Below are 7,784 nucleotides of genomic sequence, written 5' to 3'. Positions count from 1 at the left end.
AGAAACAGGAACTCAATAGTGTGGATGCTTAAAGCATCCACACAATAAAGAGAAACAGGAACTCAATAGTGTGGATGCTTAAAGCATCCACACAACTAGAAAAATTTGCATTTCCTGCGAAAATGCAGTGTGGATGCTTAAAGCTGAAGCTGTATGCAAAAAGTAGCTGAAAAAGCTGAAAAGTTGTAGAAATTGTAAAAACTTTGCAGAAGCAAAGGAACATTGCTAAAATGTAATAATTTAGCAGAACTGCAATATCTTAGAGGAAACAATACTTGGCAGAAATACAATAGCATAGCAGAACTTAGCAGAAATATTGTAACTTACCAGAAACATAACTTCTCAAAAATACAAGAATTTAGGAGAAATACTATATTAAGCACAAATCCTATAAAAAGCAGAAATACTATATTAGGTACAAATCCTATAAAAAGCAGAAATACTATATTAGGCACAAATCTTATAAAAAGCAGAAATACTATATTAGGCACAAATAGTATAAAAAGCAGAAATACTATAATTTAGCAGAAATACTATATTAGGCACAAATCTTATGAAAAGCAGAAATAGTATGATTTAGCAGAATAGTAATAACTTACAAAATTACAAATATGGAGGCATATTGAAACACAAATGCACAGAGGGACACACAAACACAGGCTCTAATCCAGTCAACCAGTCTAACTATATTCAATTTAAATCCTACAATGACATGCTGCCAAATAAGGGCAGGGTCCTCTCTCTCCCACTAAACACACACACACACACACACACACACACACACACACACACACACACACACACACACACACACACACAGACAGACACAGAGGGAGAGAGCTGCCGAATTTAAATCCACCAATCAGAGTGGCTGTTTACGTTTTCCCGCCAAAACAGGTGCATCTTTTTACACACGCAGCACAGGATTATTGCAGCCTATTTCTCATAGTGAGGACTCCCCTCAAACAAATGACCATAATTTCCTAACCGTAGGGGCTAGAGCGGTCATTCTTACACCGTTTTGTTCAGAAGAGATGGGGGAATCTTCCAGTGTTAACAATTTATCATTAAAATGTGAATTTTTAGAGATATATGACATGGATGACTTGTTGACTTAGAAGCCACGAATTCCCCAATATGCAAATGCTTAAAGCATCCACACAATAAAGAGAAACAGGAACTCAATAGTGTGGATGCTTAAGCATCCACACAATAAAGAGAAACAGGAACTCAATAGTGTGGATGCCTACAGCATCCACACAATAATAAAGAATAAAGAGAAAGAGGAACTCAATAGTGTGGATGCTTAAGCATCCACACAATAATAAAGTATGCCTTTTGGCATCCACACAATAATCCACATTTCACTGATTTACTCTTTGGTTCAGATGTGGATACTGTATTGTTCTTTCTTTGTAATTGCTTATGTTTAAGTTGTTTGTTGCTGGTTTTTAGTTTGTTTTTTGTCTTTTTGGAAGCTGACACAGTCTCTATGGAGATGGGTTTTTGGGGGGGTAGCAGTTAAGTTCCTCGGTTTCACCAGTTCTTTGTCGTGTCATTGATGTTGATGTTCGTGTGATGTTGTCCTTCCCGTGTGTTCCCTCAGTTCAGTCAGCCATTCAGTGATCCTGCCAGTCAGTGTCCGTTCACCCTCTGTTCATCCACTCCTTATAATAAACCTTCACCAGTCTTCACCTACCTGCGAGTCTTGCGTTTGGGTTCCTTCTTCCTCGCCTCCACACAACGCCTGACACATTTTATGCCCTTAATTGTTGTAGTGGCTCAATAAAAATTGCAAACAGTGAAGGGGAGAGTGGGCATCCCTGTCTGGTGCCCCTCAGGAGAGAGAAGCTGGAGGATGTTTGGTCATTTGTTCTGACACAAGCTGTTGGGGAGTTATATAATATTTTAACCAGTTTATGAAAGAGGATCCAAAACCAAATTTGTGTAAAGTTGCAAATAGAAATTTCCAGTTAACTCTGTCAAATGATTTTTCTGCATCTAAAGAAAATATTATGGTTTCAATGTTTTTACTGTATGAGTAGTCTATTAGATTAAGTAATCTACGTGTATTTGTTGATGACTGCCTACCTTTTATGAAACCAGTTTGGTCAGGATGAATTAAAAGGGGGGTTATTTTCTCTAATCTTTTTGAGAGAGCTTTGCAGATTATTTTAAGGTCTACATTAATAAGGGATATTGGATGATAGCTTGAAGGAAATACAGGGTCTTTGCCTGGTTTTAGTAAGAGACTGATATTTGCAGAGTTCATATTTGGTGGTAGTCTACCATTTTCTTTGATTTCCTGCAACATCCCATGAAAAACTGGTGCCAGAATTGTCCAGAATTCTTTGTAAAAATCTGTTGGAAAACCGTCTGGACCTTGAGCCTTATTATTGGGCATACTTATCAGAGCTTCCTGGAGTTCACCTGGCGTCAGTGGCGAATCCAGTGCCATTGCTTGGGTGTCTAATAATTTTGGAAGAGTTATGTTGTCGAGAAATTGATCAATTTCGTTTTTAGATGGGTTTATTTGTGGTGTATATAAAGTTTTATAGAAATCCCTAAAAATTTTGTTTATTTTTTTAAGATCATATATTGTATTCCCAGATAAATCTTTAACAGCACATATAGTTGTTTTTTCTTTATTGATTTTTAACTGGTTAGCAAGAAATTGTCCGGAGTTGTTTTTTTGTTGTTTTTTTTGTTTTTTTGTTGCCTGTCCCATTTGGTTCTTTGGCCATCAGAATTGTTGTCTGAAGACCAACAAGGATACCCAATGGATTTACTTTGCCAAATGGATCATCGTGGCATTGCCGTATTGGTCCATTTGGTCGATCTTTATTTTTATTATTTATTATATTTTATTTTCAGATGTTACAGACGGGACAGACATGAGTGAGGGATAGGAAAGGGAGATAGAAAGAGGAAGGAAAGGAAAAACAGAAGGGGAGAGGGACAGTGAGAAAGGGGGGGAGAAAAAAAATTAAAATCTCCTGGATCACCTGTTGAGAGAAGAATAGAAAACAAGCAAAAAAACAAAAAAAACAAAGCAACATACTAAACACAACACCATCGCATTAATCTAGCTAAGTGTAAACAGCAGTAAATACTAAATATTCAATGTTGTTGTGCAGCACGCAGGACAGATGTGCTTCGAAGTAGTAGCCAAGAAAGGTGTAATTTAAGTCTACGAGCAGTGAACACCCGTGTGCATACCTGTGTGGATCAGCGTGCTTGTATTCCAAATGTTTCTCCATGTAACGATCTGCTAGGGAGTGTGGGGGGGCCACAGCCCCGTCCTCCAGGGTATGAAGCAGGTATGGAGGAGATCAAAACTCCAGACATCCAGAGGCACCCAGAAGTGTCCGGATTTGTTACCGTGTTCATAATTTTGCAGGCAAAGTCTTGTATCAAGAATTTAGTCTTTTTATCAATAATTTCATTTAATTCTAGTTTTGCCTTGTGTATTTTGTTTAATATTTCTTGATCTTGGTGTGACACATAGGCTTTTTCTAAGAATTTGATGTTTTTTTCTAGTTCCTGAATTTTTTTGTTTTCTTCTTTCTTCTCATGTGATGAGAAAGAGATTATTTTACCTCTCATCACGGCTTTCCCTGCTTCCCAGAGGACAGATGCTGATGTTCCAGGAATGTCATTAAAGCCTAAATATAGAGTCCAGTCTTTTTTAAAGTATTTGATAAACTCTTTGTCTTTGAGTAGTGATGTATTAAATGAGGGCCTGGATCTCCTCCATACCTGCTTCATACCCTGGGGGACGGGGCTATGGCTCCCCACACTCCCTAGCAGATCGTTACATGGAGAAACCTTTGGAATGCAAGCATGCTGATCCACACAGGTGTGCACACGGGTGTTCACAGACGCAGACTACACCTTTCTTGGCTCCTGCCTCAAAGCACATTGTGCACTGTCTATCTTGCGTGTTGCACAATATCGATTAATATTTAGTATCTACTGTTATCTACTGCTAGCTAGTTTATTGTGATGGTGCTGTTTTTATTATGTTGGTCTTTTTTCTGTTTGCTTTCTCTTCTGTTTTTTTTTCTCCATACAGGTGATCCAGGTGTTTTGTTTGTTTTTCTTTCTTTCTTCCCCCTTTTCTCATCGTCTCTTCTCCCCTCTGGTTTTCTTTCTCTCCCTCTCTTTCTTTCATTATTTCTCCCTGTCCTATCCCCCAGTCATGTCTGTCCCGTTTGTAGCAACCGAAAATAAAATAAATTCATAATTATAATAAAGGTCAATCAAATGGACCAATATGGCAAGGCCATGATGATCCACTTGGTAAAATAAATCCGCTTGGCATCTTTCTTGGCCTTAAGACAACAATTCTGATGGCTAAAGATCCAAACGGGACACAAAAAAAAAAACAAAAAAAAACAAAAACCTGCATGTAACAGACAAAGGAGTTGAGATCTGTAGAGAAAGTCCAGGGTCCTGTACATCTCCCTTCTAGAAGGTGTAATCAATAAGTGTGTATTAATAAAAGTGTTGTTAATTGACTACTGAGTCCCGGTGTTCTTTCTGGAGGCCTGACAAATATACGAACCGGGGTGAAACTGCTTTTTGCAACAGTTACCATGAAGGGTCCTTGACACTTGGGGAGTAACTGAGCAGGAAGATGGGAGCAATATAAGCACTATGTCTCCCGATAAAAAAATGTGTGAGCCTAGCTCCTCTGTTGCACAAACGCTACTGACATTCCTGGGCCTGAAGAAAGTTCTCACATTGCAACATCCTCAACGTGTGCAGTTTTGCTCTCAGGTCCCCAAATAAAGTGAATCTCATTTTTAGCAGGGCTTGGACTTTCCAAGTTTTTTTGTTTTGTTTTGTTCTTATATGAATTCCAGCCTGACTTCCAGACTTCCTGCCTAACAATAACTCAAAGAGATAAAAATCCTGTCGAGCTCTGGGGCTGGGGTTTGTGTGTGTAGTTTACATCTTCTTATTTAAATGTGCATATAAAGTTAATTTTATTTCAAAAATGGCTGCATTGACTGGTTTATGAACACAATGGGATACCACCTTAGAGCTTTATGAGTTCTTATACATTTGACAGCTTTTTTCTATATCTGCTCTGCCTCTAGGGGTGAAACATGTAAAAACTGTCATATATTCATGACAGTATTGACATGTTTTATATGTGTACAGGAGGGAAGAATTCCACAATGAGATTAGGACAGATATATGAAGAGGATGATGAAAGCAAAGCTAATCAGTCCCAAGGTGCTAGTTTATGAAACACAGAGCATGTGATGCCTACTCTGGAGTTTCTGAGAAACTGACTCTTACAAACTGGGTGAGTCAGTGGTGATTAATTCTTTCGTAATAATACACAGACCATTCAGACATGCCTCCTCTCAGTCAACTATCTCTCTTATAGTGGACGCCTTTCAACAGGTAGGAGCAGTGGCATGAGTCAGGGAGAGGCTGATAAGCCTGGTGAGGATCCCTGCCAGTTGGTCCAGGCTTTGACGACGGCCCTTGGGATGCAGTTGAGGCCCGCAGCGATCCTGAACCAAACAAAGAAGGTGTTGAGCTCTTCTGCTAGTGTGGGGCTGCTTTTGGGGGTTGGGGAGCTCTGGTTTTTGAAGTTGGTGAGGGCTTACCTCTCCACACGTGGCAGGGGTGGTTGTCTGAGAAAACCTGCAGCAAAGCTTCAGTTACTTTGTCTGAGACACATACAATGATCACAGTGGATAAAATTCTGAAACTTTCCCCTGACAGAGTGATTGTTTCCCCTATGTCTCTGTCCCACCCTTCCTTTTGTCATTTCTTGTAAAATGAGACTTACTGCTTTGCTTTCTGTTTCTCTGAAATGTAATTTTGAAACCACTAAGCTATAAATAATTACCAATGCAATGCCCTGGATCCGAACTAGAAATGTTCCAGGAGGTTCTCATTCTAGCAGACAGACGAGCCAGAATCCTAAAGCAGTAAATAAAAGCAGCAAATAAAAATAGCACCAACACAGAGAGTAGATTAAATAGACAATCTGCTCCAAATTAAGTCATTATTTGTCCACACGAATGTCTTTCTTGCTATATTTATAGTGTCAGTGTAGTTGTAGTCGTTATATGAATTAAATTCTTTCCCCAGCAGCAGATTAGCTAAATAGCAGGAAAAATAATATTGTCAAATACATGCGGGCCGGAATCTCCCTCCCCCCCACGCCCAGCGCGCCTCCGGACGCCAAAACAGTGCCAGGAGATTGAAACTGAAAAATGGTTTGAAACCGAAAAAAAAATTGAATTGAAACTGAAAAATGGATTGAAACCGAAAAATGGTTTGAAACTGAAAAATGGTTTGAAACCGAAAAAAAAATTGAATTGAAACTGAAAAATGGATTGAAACCGAAAAATGGTTTGAAACTGAAAAACGGATTGAAACTGAAAAATGGTTTGAAACCGAAAAATGTTGATTTTACAGCCTGACGGTGTGTTGCTGTGAATTGTGTAACAGAATTTCATAACGAATAATCCAGTGTATCCTCTGTTAAAGTAGGCAATAAATAAAGAATTGATCAGTTTTTCAGTGTTACTTCACTCAGAAACCTTCCTGAGAAAAATTTACTATTTGACTGAAATCAATATTTAATTTGTACCTTATGAGGATGCTGGTTGCAACCTTGTGTGCTTTGGAAAACATGTACAGCTTACGTGATCTGACCTGAAAGACTGATGGGAACACATGCTTATCTTTGCATAGCAAACATGAACAGAATGGAAACTTAAACAAATGCATATACAAATTGCTGAGACTGTCACGCACTGTTTGCATGTTTGCATGTTAAATAAATGACGTTGTTTAATGGATCAAGTGACCCTGAGTCATCCCTTACTTATGCTGCTATATTCTAAGACTGCTGCAGGAGTGTAATCATATTTTTGATGAAATGTGATCAGCGGGACTTTTCATGTGACTCAGCTCCAAAGAGAAAAAGTCAGTGTGAAACTGTCTCCCCAGCAGGTGAGCTCATCATGTTCACCTTTTTTTTTTTTTGGCACAACTGAACAAAAACAAAACAAAAAAAATACTTGGTGGAAGGAAAACTTAATTTGTAAGTTTCTGGGTTAAAAATGTCTCTTTGTTATGAGTTAAAGAAGAAGCTATGACATCTGATTCAGACTGGAGTGGGAGGTGCAGCAGATTTCAAAAAACCTAAAACCAAAAACCTCCACTGAATAATGCTCTTTGTTTCATTTTATTTTCTCTGCTGTGTTGACAGGGGCAGGCCCAGGCAGGCCATTTAGAGTGAGAGTCATCAGATTACTAGATGTGCTGGGCTCATTGTTTGTGACTGACATTTATCTGTGTATTTACCCCAGAAAATCGGCAGGACAGTTCCTCCTTCTCAGAGTAGTTGAAACCAGTTAAAATTTAAATAGCACTTATCAAGTTACAGCAGCAGCCTAAGTTAATGAGTTCCACAGAATATGTCATAAACCATTGGATAACTAACAGGAACTAGGTGGTTCGCTTCTGGGAACTGAATTTGCATGTTCAAAGTTCAAGTTACAGGAAAGGAAAACAAAACGAGAGTTCCAAATATTCAAATCCACAAAATAAAAAAAAGTCTGATTACATTGGTCAGATGACTATTATAAAACCAAATGTATGTTTTTGTATCAGATATAAAGAAAAGGTCCAAATGAAACATCTGCCCAGCATTTTTTAAATAATATCTAAAGAATTTTATAAGGGAATACTAAATGTCTATCTTTACCCTTTAGTGCTGCAGTTTCTGGTGGAAAAACACACAGACA

Source organism: Copadichromis virginalis, linkage group LG19 (genome assembly GCF_057382275.1).
Source record: "Copadichromis virginalis isolate Kocher_CV1m ecotype Utaka linkage group LG19, C_Virginalis_male_GT1.1, whole genome shotgun sequence".
In the NCBI taxonomy this organism is placed as follows: domain Eukaryota; kingdom Metazoa; phylum Chordata; class Actinopteri; order Cichliformes; family Cichlidae; genus Copadichromis; species Copadichromis virginalis.
This window is presented reverse-complemented; position numbering follows the sequence as displayed.